A 17,029-nucleotide genomic window follows, 5' to 3' on the forward strand; every position below is an offset into this window, starting at 1 on the left:
TTTGTTTTTGTTCTGTTTATATTTCATTTTTATTATTCTTTATGTATTTATTGTTTTGTATTCTGGGTGTGTGTATTTTATTGCTATGTCTGTATCCCCTGTGAATGTAATATCTTCAATAAAAAAAACAAATAAAAAAAAAGAACTAATCAATTCTTTTTCCGGCTCAGACTGCATTGGTTAAAGCGTATAGGGCTGTCACGTGATGAAGGAACGACTCAAACCCGAAGACTCAGATTAACTAATCAATTCTCTTTCCGGCTCAGACTACATTGGTTAAGTTTATGCTGCTGTCACGTGATGAACAAACGAGTCAAACCCGAAGACTTGTCAGATAAGAGGTGAGGTGAGCTAATCATAGACTGAAGACCCAGGTAAACAACGAATTAACAAGCTATTTTAAGGCATGAGAAAATTATTTTCACAAGACAAAACATTTAAATATGTCATTTTGATGATCAGAGATAAGTTTTAAGGGATAAAATATTTGACTACAGGGGGACTTTAACTCTTTTACATGTTACAAAAGATTTCTATTGGACTGTTTTGAACTTTCTATTCATCAAAGAGTCCTGAAAAAAATTTATTATGGTTTCCACAAAAATATTAAGCAGCAACTGTTAACTGTTTTCAACATTGATAATAATAAATGTTTCTTGAGCAAATCAGCATATTAGAATGATTTCTGAAGGATCATGTGACTCTGAAGACTGGATTATAAATGCTGAAAATTCAACTTTGCCATCACAGGAATAAATTACAATGCAAAATCTATTACATCAGAAAACATTTATATTATATATATCATATTTATATTAAACATAATATTATTTCACAATATTACTGTTTTAACTGTGTTGCTTTGCTTTAACTGTATTTAATTAAATTCACTTGAATAAGCTGCGGACACAGAGCAGCAGAAGACAAGAGTTTGATTTTGGATTGTCATTCACCAGTTCCAATCCCTCCGTCTACTTTCTCTATCATGGAAAAAAAGTGGGAAAAAAAATATTCCCTAAAAATTACGAATACATCTCTTTGGCCCTTCACTTTAGTTACAGACTGCGATTGCCATTCTCTTTGAAAGCAAACTGTATATATATATATATATATATATATAAAACCAAGTAAATACATCCTCCTCACAAATCACCGCTGTGTTTCATCTCTCTCCAGTTCTGCCATTTGTGGTTTCATCTCTGGGGCTTGCAGGGTATTAAGCTATTAAGTGAGTCAGACCCTCAGCAAGATTGGATGCAGTCAACAATAAAATCACAACACTGTCATAAGCATACAGGCCGTCATATCATAATAACAAGATAAAGGTGGCACAAAATGACTACGGAGCCATTCGCACAGGACACGTGAACTACTTTTAACATGCCATGGATGTGACGCAATGGCCAAAAACAACAATTATTATTCTATTCAATGTTTATTTAACTCCTTCACCTGCCACAATAATGTCTTTGAATTATGTTCATTTTGGGGACCGTCAAACATTTTTAAAAATATTTTTTCACCAACTTACCTTCTTTAGGTTGGGAAGGTTGCAGAAGGGCTCCTGTGGATTGTCATTGAGAGTTTTACTTCCAAACAAATCCAATGGTGATGGAAACCCTGCAAAGGCAAAAAGAAATTTTAAAGCACTCTCAATTCACTTTCTGACAATTAAAAATAAATGACAATATCGTTCAGAGCAACAAGAACAAACGAAACCATTTGAATGCATATAACCCTAAAAGACAGCAGGCTCTCTGTAAGGATTTGGGTGATTATTCAAGTTAGCTTTAAGAATATTTTAAATGAGTCTTATCACAATTTGCTGACTATTATTCTGCACTGAAATGTGTCAACAATCCAGGTCACAGTTTATTTGTGCGGTGTGCATACGTGTACAGAACTTGTGTCTAGTTGTAAGAAAAGTTCTGCGTCCACCCGCTCGCTTCTCTGCTCGTCCCAGAGGTTCTGATTAGAGGTGAAATCACAACTAAAACATCTGGGTCATTCAGAGTCTTCACACATACACACACACAACCAAATCATTGGGCTCCCGCTGCAGTGAGATAAAATACTGTCCCTCCATGCAAACATCTTGCCGTTTTCTTTTCACCTCTAAACATAAATCAAGTCCAACCCATCTTAGAGCTGAAGAACACAAGATGACAACTGGCTGGTAATACAGAAGGATCCGGTTCAATCCCTAGTACATTTATTCATTTTTCAGTTTTTATCCGAATACTACAACAAAATCGATTTGATTCAAGACAGTAACACGTACAGACAAAATTATAGTACTGTTAGTGGTACAGGATTAAACTGTCTGGTGAGTGGTGACTAAATATATCAGCAAACTGGCTGGGCAAAATACAGCTTGCCTGTTTACATTTAGGGGGTGATCTATAACGGTTTATAATTTAAAGTAATGAAGAAAAATAGGCTTGTCTTAGGAAGAGGTTTTTGTTTAGTGTATCGAGGGCTCTCAACAGTCTAGGAAAATCTGTTAGTTAGCGATGGTTGCTAAGGCAATTACAGTTGACATGGCAAGCTCGAATCTGATTGGCTGACTTACACAACTTCCAGGAGTAAGGAAAAACCTGGAAACTTACCAGGTTGACACAATCAGTGCTTTTGAGCATTTGTGTTTGAGCAAGTGTTTTCCACATTAGCGCCATCAGTTTTGTATGAAGCACTTACTAACAAGTAGGGATGTAACGGTATGAAAATTTCTTATCACGATTATAGTGACCAAAATTATCACGGCTATCAGTATTATCACGGTATTGTTAAAATGTGCTGGAGAGATGTCAAAAAAAGTACCGACACATAAATCACTTCACCAAGTTTTATATTTAAAAATCAACAAACAAACACGTTAACTTATTAACAAGTGCTCCACAATTTGGTGAAAAATGCTGTGATTTTTCTGATAAAAATTGTGATTGTGTGAATTTTATTATGATTATTATTATTACTACAAAATAAAAAATATTAAACTTGTTTGTAGGGCTGCACAATTGGACCAAAACAGTGATTATTTATATATGATTATAAAATAATAATTATAATTATAATAAATCACTATTATGATAATTATTGTTGCAAAATAAAAATAATTAAAACAAAATTATAAAGTGTAAAACAAAAGTGGCATTAAAATAAATTTGACTTGACCGAAAATGTAAATGTCTAGTTGTCTTTACGTTAAAGACTTGGCTAACAACACTGCTATTCTATGGTCTCAGGTGGTTTCTCTCCTGTTTACACTCACACAGGAAGTATGATTCACATCAACAGGGAAGCAGCTCCTTTAACGCTCATTCATCTTCACTTCACAAATTCATGACATTAATATGTGTGTGAGCTAAATCAGGGCTCTACAGTGCGACCATTTCGACTGAAAACTACTGCGTGCGACTATAAACATTTTTTTAGGAGCACCAGTGCGACTGACCCGATCATCATCATACTTGTGATTGCGCTCAGGGGAGCTTCAAATGTTTCTACGTGTTTTTGCAGTGTTTGCAAAAATTCCCATTATCAATTATCATAATTATTGATATGTCCTCAAATGGCAAACTGTAAAATATAAACCCTAACTGGCAAATCAACAATGACCCAAACTGATGAAAACACATGACTAGTATTCCTCTGCGATATGCTATCTATAATTTATAAGTGTTTTGACTTTGTAGGTGATAGATCCTTGCCAACTGGTTTACAACATCCAGCAAACCATGCATCTGATAAATCAAACAACTGCTTACTGTATATTTAAAATAAAAAGAGCAATCATGCATCAAATTTAGAATGGCGAAGATAAAACTGCTTTATTGAGTCCACATGATGGTAAATCAAATTTAACCCGGAAATAACAACAACAAGGAAGAAATCATTGTAAACACTGTTTTAAAGCTTTTACAATGTTTTTAAAAACTGGTTACCATCTGCACCAAAGCAGCAACAAACAGAAAAAAAACAATTAAGTTTTAAACATTCCCATTGGCTAATCAAATCAAATAAAAATTCCCGCCCCAAACTCACACCATTGGTTGAACCAATTTGCTATTCCACTTGCACAAACTGCAGTTCCATTTGCTACCACTGGCACAGATATTACACACCTCACCATTAAAAGAAAACTCCACTATTTTTGAAAATAGGCTCATTTTCCAACTCCCCTAGAGTTAAGCAGTTGAGTTTTACCATTTTCGAAACCATTCAGCCGATCTCCGGGTCTGGCGGTAGCACTTTTAGCTGCAGCTTAGCATAGATCATTGAATCTGATTAGACCGTTAGCAATGATATTACGCAGCACCTGAAAATAGGCTTATTGGAAGTTACCTAGCTGGGGACTATTTTCAGGCGCTGCGTAATATCATTGCGCCTGCTGCACCCATGGTACGGCAGCAAAGTTCCTCGATTATTACGCCGAAATGAGAGTATAGTTCCTAGCCAAATCGGCCTAGAATATCGCAACTTTTCATTTTCCGTCGGTCTTAGTACACGATGTAACTACAGAAGAGTCAAGTTTTAAATAGGAAAAATGTAGAAACTCTTTGGTCATTTTTGAGCGAGATAATAAACGGTCTAATCAGATTCAATGATCTACGCTAAGCTACAACTAAAAGTGCTACCGCCAGACCCGGAGATCGGCTGAATGGATTCGAAAACGGTAAAACTAAACTGTTTAACTCTAGGGGAGTTGGAAAATGAGCCTATTTTCAAAAATAGTGGAGTGTTCCTATAAAACGGCATTGAAGTTGAAATGTACCCTATTTATCTATCTTCTTACTGTGAACAATTGATCTATTCATGATTTATTTTTATTTATTCAATCTTCTGGTGAAAATGACAGATCACAATCAGTTCATTCACAGAAACCCCGGCCCTTTCTTACAATCGATTGCAAGCTTGCATTCAGATCTGCCTCCATCGAATCAACAACCGATAGACAGAACCAAGACCCCGTCCAACATTTTTTTTCTTTTCAAAAATCCATTTCACTTGGATGTACGTAACAATATGGAAGAAACAATCATTCGCTACTTCCGTTACATCACGACTTTAAAACAAAACTGGCTTGACCATCAACACTTAAGTGTAATATGCTTTTGATCTTACACACACAGTTCTCTGAAGCAGAGTCCAACGTGAAACGCAGAGCGTGAGAGTGTACAGCGAGCAGATGGAGGCATGCATGCATGCGGGTTTGGGTGGAGTGGGTGGATGTTGAGAGCTCTGGGCATCCAAAAGGACTCGTCACTCCAACCCACACTCCCACAATACAGTCACATGTCCCTCTGGACACAAGGCTGGCACCCAGCATCGGGCCATAGCGTCCCTCTGAGACTGCCAAACCAAACTGATATCGGCTCCAGTTTCATCCCTTGAAGAGCAAGGAGGAAATGTAGGATTACTGCGAAAAAAACTAAAATGCCAGTGAATTCTAGTTTGCCTTGGACCAGCCAATAAAATTACCGAGTGGAAATTTTAGTTTTCTGAACAATTACTAATCGGAAATTAAACATCAGCTGCCAGGGAATGGGAAACGGTATCGAAACCGAGCCTCCTGCTTTACTGTCACATGTCATCAAAACACAAAAGCTGAATGGAAACTATCATTCCCATCGCTCTCTGACTGACTGACATACATTTTCATTAGAGGCCTTGGTATCTATGTGGGCGGAACTGAATATCATCTGGCAAGCAGGAAAGACAATCTCAGAGAGTCTTATGAAATGGCGGCATGCAAGAGAACAACAGCTCAGATGGCCTCTTGACCCAAAATCATTCTCAAATGGAAAGCAAACATCAGAAAACTACCGGTTAATGGCCTCATAAGCATATGGTTTTAAAGTGCCCCTATTATGCAATTTTTAAGGTTCCTAATATTATTTCGGGAGTCTTCTACAATAGGTTTACATGAATGCAAGGTTTTCTCAAAATATGCATTTAATATCACCTCATTTTCCAATGATTCGTTCAAAGCAGTTCTACGATTCAGTCTCTCTAAACCCCTCCTTTCCATGAGCCTACTCTGCTCTGATTGGTCAGATGGCCCAGTCTTGTGATTGGTCTACCGCGTACAGCGCGTGTCAGAAACGATACGCATGTTGCCATAGTTTTGAATTTTGAACACTCAATAGAAAATATAAATATCAATTATTAATCATACTTACAGGTTGTGATTCAGTGGAGCCAGCCGGTCCAAATAAACTGTGTACTGAGCCATCTTTCAAGAGCAAGCGTTTTGTGAATCCCACGTTGAACTCCCGAGACAGTAAAACTCCCGTCGTCAGTAAAATGACAGGAATACAAAAAAAGATTGGGGTTGTACTGCTGTGGTACAGTGGAAAAAACATTATTTTAACCACTGATTATTTGCTGCCTCTTCTTTCAGAAGTGAAAATAAAATGAATTTACTTTCACAGCGTCTTCTCGACATGATGTTAACCACACAAACCAGCTACAGTGTTTGTGGGTGGGTGACTTGTTCACGGCCGGCCAACGTAGATGGGCATTATGCAATTGTGTTACCCCATGACGTGTAGCTGTCACGCAGGTGGGATTCGAATTACTGACGACTCGTTTCGGCTGTTAAGAGTCGATTCTTTCTTTTGGGAGACAATAACTTTATTTATCATGCACTTTCGGCTTTACAACTTTGCAGATTGTTTACATTTACACACAGCTGCATTACACACTGCATGAAAGGCAATATTCGAAATGGTATAATAGGGGCACTTTAAAACTGCATAAATATAACACAATTAACAATGTTATCAAGTGGCCAAAGTACACAAACAAACGTGTCTATAAATAAACTGAAGGCACAAAGAGAAAAAAGCTCAAAGGTAATTTTAGGGAAAAAAAGACTAAATACTTTATGCAGATAAAGACAGAAAAGAGAGGGAAAAACATAAGATATCTAATGTCATTATTGCCATTGGTTGCCCCAGTCAACAGCCAAGACCAAACAGGAAGTATTGAGATATTGCCTAGGCACTTGGCAGCCTCCATCTCTTTGTACCTCCATAACTTTAAAGGTCATTTGCACAAATTGAGGAAGTATGAATGACCACATGGCTTAATTTAAAAGGTCTTCATCGGTTTCGGACATTTTGGCAAAATCACATAAGTTTGAATTTGTTGACATTAGTTATGCAAGTATTATGAATTAATATTAAACAATACTTTGAGCATTTATTCATTTACTGTAGGGCTGCACAATTATGACAAAAGCCATTATTCCCTTGAAATTGTAATTGCGTAAACCTAAATTAATGGAAAAGCCCTTAAGATAACCTGTAGAAAGGGAAAAAACACATCTTAAGCACGCAGAATAACATAAGTGGACATTGAACGATTAATTGCCGCTTTGAACGATTGTAATCGCGCTTATTATTTGATTAATTTTTAACATTTCAAGCTGTATATTAATATTTAATTGTTACCAATAAACATGAATTATCATATCATAACATCATTATCATATCATAGACAAATAATATTGACAGATTTCAAATATGCAACAATAAATTGTGCATTATTAGTTTATGATGCCTGATGCATTAACTAACAATAATGAATAAAATCTTATTGTAAAATTACTTCATACAGTTTTGGAACAGAGAGTTTACCCAAAAATTAAAATTCTGTCCTCATTTACTCACTCTCTGTTCCAAAACTGTATGGCTTACTTTCTTCTGTGGAACAATGTTGAAGAATGAAGGATGCTGGTAACCAAACAGTTTTCATACCATTGACTTCTACTGAAAAAAAAAAACACTGAGATTTCTCAAAATATCTTCTTTTATGTTCACAGAAGCACGAAAGTCATACAGGTTTAGAACAGGTTTTTATTTTGAGTGACTTTTTTAAAGCCATTTTTAAGAGTTGATCAACTCAGTGTTGGTGCTTTTTAAGTCTTTTTGTCAGCCACTTGGAATCCTTGAGAACCACGGCTCTAGACTAACATCAGCAAAACAAAACAAAACAAGCAAATGATACAAGAATTCAAGAGGGTACAGTGACAAACAGTGCTGGAAAGAGTACTAAAAAAATATACTCAAGTAAAAGTGACATTACATTGCAAAAAATGTAGTGTGAGTAGAATAAAGAGTATTTGTCCAAAAAAACTACTTGAGTAAGAGTAAAATAGTAGCTTGTTTAGAAGAACTCATGAGTAGTGAGTACTGAGCAGCGGATTTTACCCCCTTATAAGAAATGCTGTACACTGCAATTTAAACATTTAGAAAACATTGTACATACTGTAATTCACATTATCTTTTGTTGTTTGTCAGAAAGAATGAAGAATATCTATCATCCAGCAGTTTTAATCTTGACTGCCAACTCTTTAAAAAATACATAAAAATAACACTGAAAAACTATTATGATGAAAAGGTGAAAAAGTTATTCTCAGTACACTCATCACCATTTAAATCATAATGTTTGAAAAAATAGATTTGAAATCAGGTGTAAGGCCACTGAGCCAGAGCATGCTATTGTTGCTCATAAAATATTAATGTTTAGAACAATGCAAACAAAACCATTAGAAACTCATACCAGAGTTCATCACACACCATGAGATAGAGAGGTTAAAAAGAGAAAAACTGCATTAAATATAGAAGTATTTCCGGGGGAATACTTTAAAAGAAAACACACACACGTACGTCTCTTTGTGGGGCCGCGGCAGTCTGGAAGAGAACAAGCTGCTTTATCAGCAGCATCTACAACTGAATGGAACAAAAAGTGTTGAACTGGAAAAATGTTTTTGTGCAGGTGCACTTGCTAAATGAAGGCAGATTATATAAAATGGATCATCAAACAAAAAACTTTATTACTGTTTATTAACGAGCTGCAGTTTTATTATATCACGCGCTGGCAGAGATGCAGTATGATAATGCCACGGGTCATCAATAAGGTGCATAATAAATCTGGTCCTCCAATTTCAGTATACATTAAGCCATGATAAGCTGTTTTTTCCACGTTTCCAAGCGTTTTAGAGTGTCCACTCCCAGTCCCAACACACTTTTTCACAGCGCACAAACTCAAATTGCGCTCAAACTCATCAGGTGTCAACAAGCTGACGACTTCTCCAAGTGACTGCTGCAGGACACACGCGAGGGAGAGATGTGGCAGTGCAGATCTCACGTATATGACGTAAATGTGACACTTGTGGGAGTTATTAACATTGTGCGCAATACCCCCGCAACCTCACACCAAATTTCAGGCCCTGTAGGCTAGCATATACAGATTATTTAGTAAGCAGAAATCCGAAATTTACCTTAACATATTAAGAGGAAGATGCTGATTACTCGAAGAAGTTTGAGAACTTCAAGTGATGCTTGAAGAATGTGCTTCCAGCAGCCACCAGTTGGTGATTATCACCAGTTGGCGGTTAATGTTTTCTATGCACATTTTGATTTGACGAGACACGAGAGTCACAAGAGTCAAGACCAATTACTCTCTCCCTATCCAATCACATTGACGGATTAAAACATGCATGTAACAACCACAAACGAAGGGTAAATAGCGGAGTAAAAGTACAGATACATCACTTAAAATGTACTTGAGTAAAAGTACACAATTTTAAACTACTCAAAAAAGTACCATTTCTGATAGAAAATCACTTAATTACAGTAACGTGAGTATCTGTAATTCGTTACTTCACACCCTGGTGACAAACCATTGAAGGTCTTGTAACAAATCAAGCACCGTGACCTGCCTGACTCTTGTCTGGGCACTGATCAGGGAGTCGGCCATTGTAAGGCCATTTTAAGGTCTGTCTCAAATGCAAAATCCTTCCAGTGAGTGCACTGGAACATTTGCTCCCTGAAAAATCCCACAATGCACCGCAAAAACTAGGGATAATCGATGCTCCCTTACCAGTAATGATGTCACATTTTTGAAGCTCAAAACATAAACCACACAAGCCAACTCGATAAATATAATTAAAAGCGATAGAAGATTTGAAAAGACAAACCATTTTTTAGTATATTTCAGCACAAACACACATCGCTAGACCTGTATCAGAATCAGAAAGAGGTTTGTAGTGAACACATCTAGTTAACATTTATAATTAATATTTGGCTGAAATGTTGTAAGAATATGTAACGGAACAGTGTTTAAAGAGAATAAAAACTAATATCAAAAAGAGATTGGTCCTGCCTGTTGTTGATTAATACCAGCAGTGACGTTCTACAATGTTGTCTGTTGACGTTGTACGTTGTCATGTCGCCAGAAATTGGGTAATCATTGTCCCAATGTGCAGTGAGTCAGGGAACTTACCAGTGCCCGGATTCGTGTACACGATATACTGATTCACGAGCTCAGGAGCTAGGGAGCTGATTGAGACGCACCCTAATAGTACTAAACATGCTGCCGCTTGTCAATAAAGGGATAGTTCACCCAAAAATCTAAATTCTGTCATTATTTACTCACTCTCATGTTGTCCAAAACCTGCATTAATTTTCTTTGTTGTGCTGAAAACAAAAGAAGATATTTTGAAGATTGTGGGTAACCAAACAGTTGCTGATCCCCATTGACTTTTATAGTAGTAAAAAAAAATAATACTATGGAAGTCACTGGGGACCAGCAACTGTTTGGTTACCCACATTCTTCAAAATAACATTTGTTCAACAGAAGAAAGAAACTCATTCGGGTTTAAAACAACTTGAGAGTCAGTAAACGATGACAGAAATGTCATTTTTGGGGTGAACTATTCCGTTAATGTTAATAAAACAACAAAACATTACTCTTGACTGAAGAACTCAATACAGTTGCTTTAATAAGAATCAATGTATAATTTATACAGTGAAGTGTATATAGTGTTGTATTTTTACATTTGTTCATTCAATTTCTTGAATGCTACTGCTAAATACACCTACTCTACCTGAAAAATAAAGCACTGTTTGTTTTATTTGTATATTATGTGTGTTTGTAATGTGTATCTTTGTTCTTATTTTTTAATAACAAAGATAAAATAATGACAAAGATTTTTGTCTTTGCTCACTTTGGCCAAAATATCGGCCATTCTTTTTTATTTTATATTTTGTTACCTTGGAAGGCTTCGTTTTTAAAATAGGGAAATTAGTTGGGCTGTACTGCTCAGACAACTTGCAAAATAGTAAAACCAACATGACAAAGAATCATGATAAAATCACAAAGCGTGATTTTCCTGAGAAAAATCGTGATATGATATTTTAGCCATATCACCCACCCCTTACACTTTGAGCGGCATACCTTTAATACATAAAACAAAACCCAGAGTTGTAAACTAGCAATTCAGCCAAAGCTGCACACTTGCAGATGTGATTAAGTAGGGTGCAAGGTTGTGATAGATCTGCAAACGCTGTCAAAAGCGATATCAGCCAGACCTGTTAAGTCAGATGGGCATGACTTTGCTGGGGTGACACTGCAGTTGATTTATCCCTGAATGCCCTCAAGACTTCAACTTCATGACCAATTCAATTACTGACTGAACTCGTTCAAATAATGTAAAGGTTCGTACAATGGGGATATACAAACAAATCAAATAAACCAACAAAGGCATTCAAAAAGTCACAGGAAACATGGCAGGTTTATGATTTTCTCAATAGCATAACAACAATGGAACTAAATTTTTAAGTATTAACCACCATGGCATATATAAATCAAATTCTTATACTCTTTGAAGGATCCAATGATAATTTACCATGACAGTAAACACTGCAGTATTTTTATGAAATTGGTGGTTACTAGGTTTGTAAAGGGAATAATGTACTGACAAATAACTGCTTTGCCAAAGAAAAACCATCATGTGAGAAAAACACTCTCCACCTCAGTGAAGGACTGGTGTTGATCAACATGGTGAAGGTGAAAAACAACCGGCTTCCTAGGATTCCTTTTATGTGGATCATGTGGCAGTTTCATTTATTTACAGTGTTATTCACGTGTACACACAAGTTTTTTTGTGTGTACAAAAAAACAGTGATAAACAAACGCACCTTATCCAGAGCGAACCTAAAAACAAAGGCGCCATTAACAGTGGGGACAGATGGGACATATCCATTTGTTATTAAAATCCAGATGCAATGTGTTATTTTTAACATTTTTGTCCATGCTCGTGACGTACAGTGGCACTTTTTATTTATTGCAATAAAGTTATATTAAGAAGGATTGGAACTTAAAATGAAAATGTTACCAGTGCTCATGAAGTCATATTTTGTCTGCCAATGCTGAGCCATGGATGAATCCACTGATCTACAAAATCCCAGGACCAACAGTGGGAGATATGGGATATGGGAAGTTTTCAAATTAAATCTCAAAAAATAATTTACAAATACATTAAATACATTGACTGTTCAGACAAAAAAAAATCGAATTACTCATTGAGATTATTATTATTATTATTATTATTATATAGAAAAAAAATCACCTAAATTAATTAAATCTCTGTACATTTCTAATTATGCTAATGTTCACATTTCAGTTTTAATTTGGAATCAGCCAAATAATCTGCACATAATCACTGTTTATTGACATATCAACAGCAATCTTTTTCTGCCTTATAATTGCATAAATCAATTTTCGTGCATAACCTAAATAATATTCAAAAGCAAAGGCTTAATTTCGTGTAAGTGATATAGACGAAACCTATTAAACTGCCGACCAAGAAAACATTAGGCATCTGGGAACGTGCCGTTATCAGACACAACACTAGCAAGGCGCTTTTATGCTTAAATAATACCAACAAGACACGAGATACACCAAATATAAAATGAAACGCGGACATTCAGTTCCAGCACCGTCCATAAGAAATGCCGCTTCAAAGTCAAATAACCCTAATTCACCTTAACAGAGAAACCGAAACACCTCTTGCTTGTCAGTCGGTATAAAGATTTTTACATTTTTATTCTCGTTAAATTCAAAGATTTAACAGAAACATACACGCAAAAATATGTGCACTACGGCCTGTTTAGATAAAAGCAATTAATTACCGGTATTATCTTCTTTTTTGTCTCTTCACTCCCCGGTCGCATGATAATTAAATAGAGCCGAACGACATGCAAAGCTGCAATAAATGGCAAAAACTCCAAGGTGTTAACTAATTCTGTGTGCGGCTGGTTACTCCAGCTGTGGATAGTAAAAAGACGGGATATAACGTTACATATTTAGCCGAGCCGAGCTCGCTACAGGTTGCTCTGCCGGAGCAGCGAGAAAATGGTAAGGTTAAATTGGATTTACTTCCCATCTTCGGAGTCGCAATCCTTCAGGCTGCATAGTAAAATAAACGAGTAGATTCACGATTACTGGCAGATATTCATGCATCCGCTCAAACCGATTTATTTGATCAATATGCTCACTGAAACACAGCTTAAAATATGACCTGAAGAAGCGCGAGTTAACAGCCTGACAAACGCGCGTCGTCAGTATAAACAGGGCTATCCATGCATAGCTGATAAATGCAAAGCCACAAAGATATAGCTTCTGCAGGGACTAAATCATGCGATGCACGAGAGATGTCCGGGCTTTAAATCGGTTGCGAACATTTGGCAGCGCAACATCGTACACTCCCCTTGCCTCACTAGGCTAGAACAAATGTAGGTCAGCGGGCCTTCGGATTCTTCCCAGGCAAGCATTAAAAACACACCACCGTATTTTCACTGCATATACGCTTGTATTAAATCCGACACAAATGCGACACTGGAGCTCCGCTGCTCTGTCTTAAATCATGCTATATAGCAAGCCCGCTTGCTTTCTTACCTCGGTTATTTGCCGTCCAGGAGGGGGATTTTCTTGCGCCTTGTTTTGGTTGAGACGGCAGTGTAGGATTGAACTAGAGTTAGAATAACAGCAGGGCCTACCCCAGGCTTCCCACGCGCAAGCGCAGTACGGCTAGAACAGAATCCCACACAATCTGGCAACACGCGGCAAGACCTGGCTGCTACTTCTTCTTGTACGATTTAATGGCGGTTGACCTGGCTCCTACTTTGCATGTGAGCATCTTTAAGAGCTGTTTTATTTAAATTGCTTGTTACTCTACAGAATACAGTTCATAAAAAAGAAACAGAAAAGTGATCAGCTTCAAGGGAATTAAAAATAGCAGATCATGGAGAGTGACCAAAACGACTCGCTTATATCAAATAAAGTATATACCTGTATAACTATAGAAATTAAGAAAAACATTAAAGCGTACATTTAAAAAAAAAACTAAAATGTTCATATAATGCATAAAAGCGTTTAATGTTCACACAATAAACAAAAACTGGGAAAGCCGAAAAACATGCACTTAGATTTGAAATTCATTCCCGTTTTTATCTACCAATAATCCACGAGACTCTTAAAGCGAAGACGAGTTAAAACACGTAAGAAACAAAGCCATATTTCAAATAAAATGAGAGGGAAAACGGGATTAAAGCGTCTAACTGTAAAATGTATACACGAAATGTATCACTTTTAGCTTTCCTGTTTGAAGTGGTCCAATTTCACTCTTTCCGTGGCGGTTTTAAAGTTTCAGTAACTTCAAACAGACAATACCCTGCTATATTGTAATGGTTGTGTTTCGGTGTAAATTGTATGTTATACAAACGTTCCTAATCTTTGGCCCACATGTGTCGCTCTTTCTCTTGGCCGAATGCCAATTAGATCAAATACGCACGTCAACCGATCTTGAAACCACTACAGCGCGCGGGAAATTTTAGTGCATGACGCGTTGAATGACAGCTGTGTTGTCCAATAGAAAGATGATGCGAGTACGCAAAATGCCGTGGCGCAGAGCAAAGGCTTTTCCATTGCCAGATGATAGAAGTTAACGGAAGGTAAAATTATTGTTTTGTTGCATGACTAACGTTATTTTAAGAACATTGGTGGAAGAAAAGTTATAGCTTGTTTTAAACGAGACACGATCGTGCCTCGTGGCAATTTTACGTTGTTTGTTAAAGGCTATTTAAATACCTTTACATAATTTGCATTAAGTCCATACTAATTTCTGTAGTGAAAACATGTAAATGTTTCAGTGACATACAAATCAGTGTGGTAGAAAGCACGCACAGACGTGTGGAAATGTTTATGTCTGTTCACGTTTAAATCTAACACAACATGATAAAGACCCTAGTAAAATAAAAAAATCAAAATTAGCATATTTTGCAAGTTGTTTTTTTTTCCTGCTAATTATTATTTAGCCTGTTAAAATGTCAGTGTGTGAAACAGTAGTAGTGCCTTACTACTAGATCTACAACTATTGTTTTAAAATAGTAATGATAACTCGAGTTTAGCCCACTGCTATTTTTATGACGAAGAATATGTAGGCTAGTAAACTGTAATTACATTTTTATAGTAAAAAAAAAAAAACGATATGGTGCTTTTATTATTATGAGTGGAGATCGTGTGACACCAAGATGAGCAACGCTTTAGTCAACTATAATTCAGTAGAAAAATAACCACACGGTGGTGCTATTATCATATTAAATACATATTTTTGACTCCATTTCTACGTTATACATATTCTTGCTTTACATAGGGTGACCATACGTGCCATTTTCCCAGGACGCGTCCTGGCCAGGATTTCTATATATTGCCTAAATTATCTATGTTTTGGCTTTGTTTGCATGTGCAGACCGATCGGTGTATGACATCAAAATACCATACAGACGATTCCTTATGCTTTCAAAATGCTCTCGACATATTTAGGTACGAATATACACTTGAGGGAATAATATGTACATTCATTTAAAGGTACAAATATGCATCCTTTAGTCCAATCCTAATGAGGTACAAAAGTGTAAGGCACCGCCCCAGTGACAGCTTTTGTACCTTTTTTTGAGAGTGTGGTTCTGCAAACAATGTACAAGGTAGATTGAATAGTTGAACTTTTACTAAGAAATTATCTTGCCTTTTTTTATCTTTTTTATTCCCTTGTGGAAAAAGAAGTACACTTTAGCATACTTTAAACAAATAATAATAATTGACATTCACTGGTTATTTTATATTAGACAATTTACTTCTTTAGAAAACAGAAATGTGACTGCAGTCAGGAAATTCAAGTCAGAGATGGAAGAAAGGAAGGAGAGAATATAGGCATGAAGTTCAATCGGTGGAGTGAAGAAAATATAAGAGGAGACAATTGTAGATGCAGAATATACAGCTTTAAAATATGGACACAATTGAAGTTCATTTAAAGTTCATGTAATGTTTTTGTTTAGAGAACATAGACAGAAAACATTTTAGCATATGGTTACCATTTGAAATTTTCCTCTCATTCATTTTTTTTTTAGCTATTTGTTGTTGCTTGTGTTATAGTAACATTTTTCATATATTGTAGAGTTTTTATCAATTCAGTGTTTCCCATCCATTAACTAGACTGTGGCGGCCCCACACAGTTTCATACTAAACCGAAGATATATGTATACTTATAACATAAAAGTTCTTTAACGTTGTGTTTCACGCCATTGCTTTGGCAAGTATCGGTCAAACGAATTAAAACCGAAAGCGTAATATGACTTATCAAGTCTGTTTGCGCTGCTTGTTTCAAAGTGAAGCGGCGCACATTGCTCGTGATGCGGTGTTTTCCGCGTCTCAGAGCGGCTCTGTTCACGGTGACTGCAGTGAACTCCGTTATTGAATGTGCTGTGAGTTTAGCGCGTTTGGGAACGCAACGGCCACCAGTTATGCATAATTTGCACATTTGCATAATTTTCAACATTTTAATGGGCAAATGTTTACAGTATTTCATTCAATTAGTAATGTTTGTAAACCTGTTTTCACAGGAGCTGGAGTTTTCCGCCAAAATAAAAGTTCAACCGAAGTTTCCGCCAAAATAAAAGCTCAAGGTTTTATCTCTTGCAAGCATGGCCTAAAATTAACAGACACGCACAGAGAAAATACTGTACAGGTACAGAGAAAAATATTTATGGCCGGTCAATTTTCTCAAGTTATTAGCCACTGGCAGATGTGAAAGTTAGTTTTAGGCCCTGCTTGCAAGTGTAGAAATGAGGACAAAAGTATAGCAATTTCCCTACTGTAGAGTAAGGTAAAATAATATACT

At 36.5% G+C, this 17,029-nt stretch overlaps 1 protein-coding gene across 2 annotated transcripts in view; it reads right to left on the minus strand.

Moving 5' to 3' along the window:
- LOC107701480 (circadian locomoter output cycles protein kaput-like) overlaps positions 1–13,884 on the minus strand; it is a 63,478-nt gene extending 49,594 nt beyond the window's left edge. For both annotated transcript variants that reach the window (XM_016503490.1, XM_016503488.1), the window contains exons 1-2: positions 13,750–13,884; positions 1,532–1,620 (exon numbers count right to left, since the gene is read on the minus strand). The gene's annotated coding sequence lies outside the window, so the exon portion shown is untranslated. The remainder of the gene's footprint in view (positions 1–1,531; positions 1,621–13,749) is intronic.
- Between the last annotated feature and the right edge of the window lie 3,145 nt (positions 13,885–17,029).

The sequence above is a fragment of the Sinocyclocheilus anshuiensis genome, unplaced genomic scaffold, assembly GCF_001515605.1.
Source record: "Sinocyclocheilus anshuiensis isolate Anshui unplaced genomic scaffold, SAMN03320099.WGS_v1.1 scaffold1051, whole genome shotgun sequence".
Lineage (NCBI taxonomy): Eukaryota > Metazoa > Chordata > Actinopteri > Cypriniformes > Cyprinidae > Sinocyclocheilus > Sinocyclocheilus anshuiensis.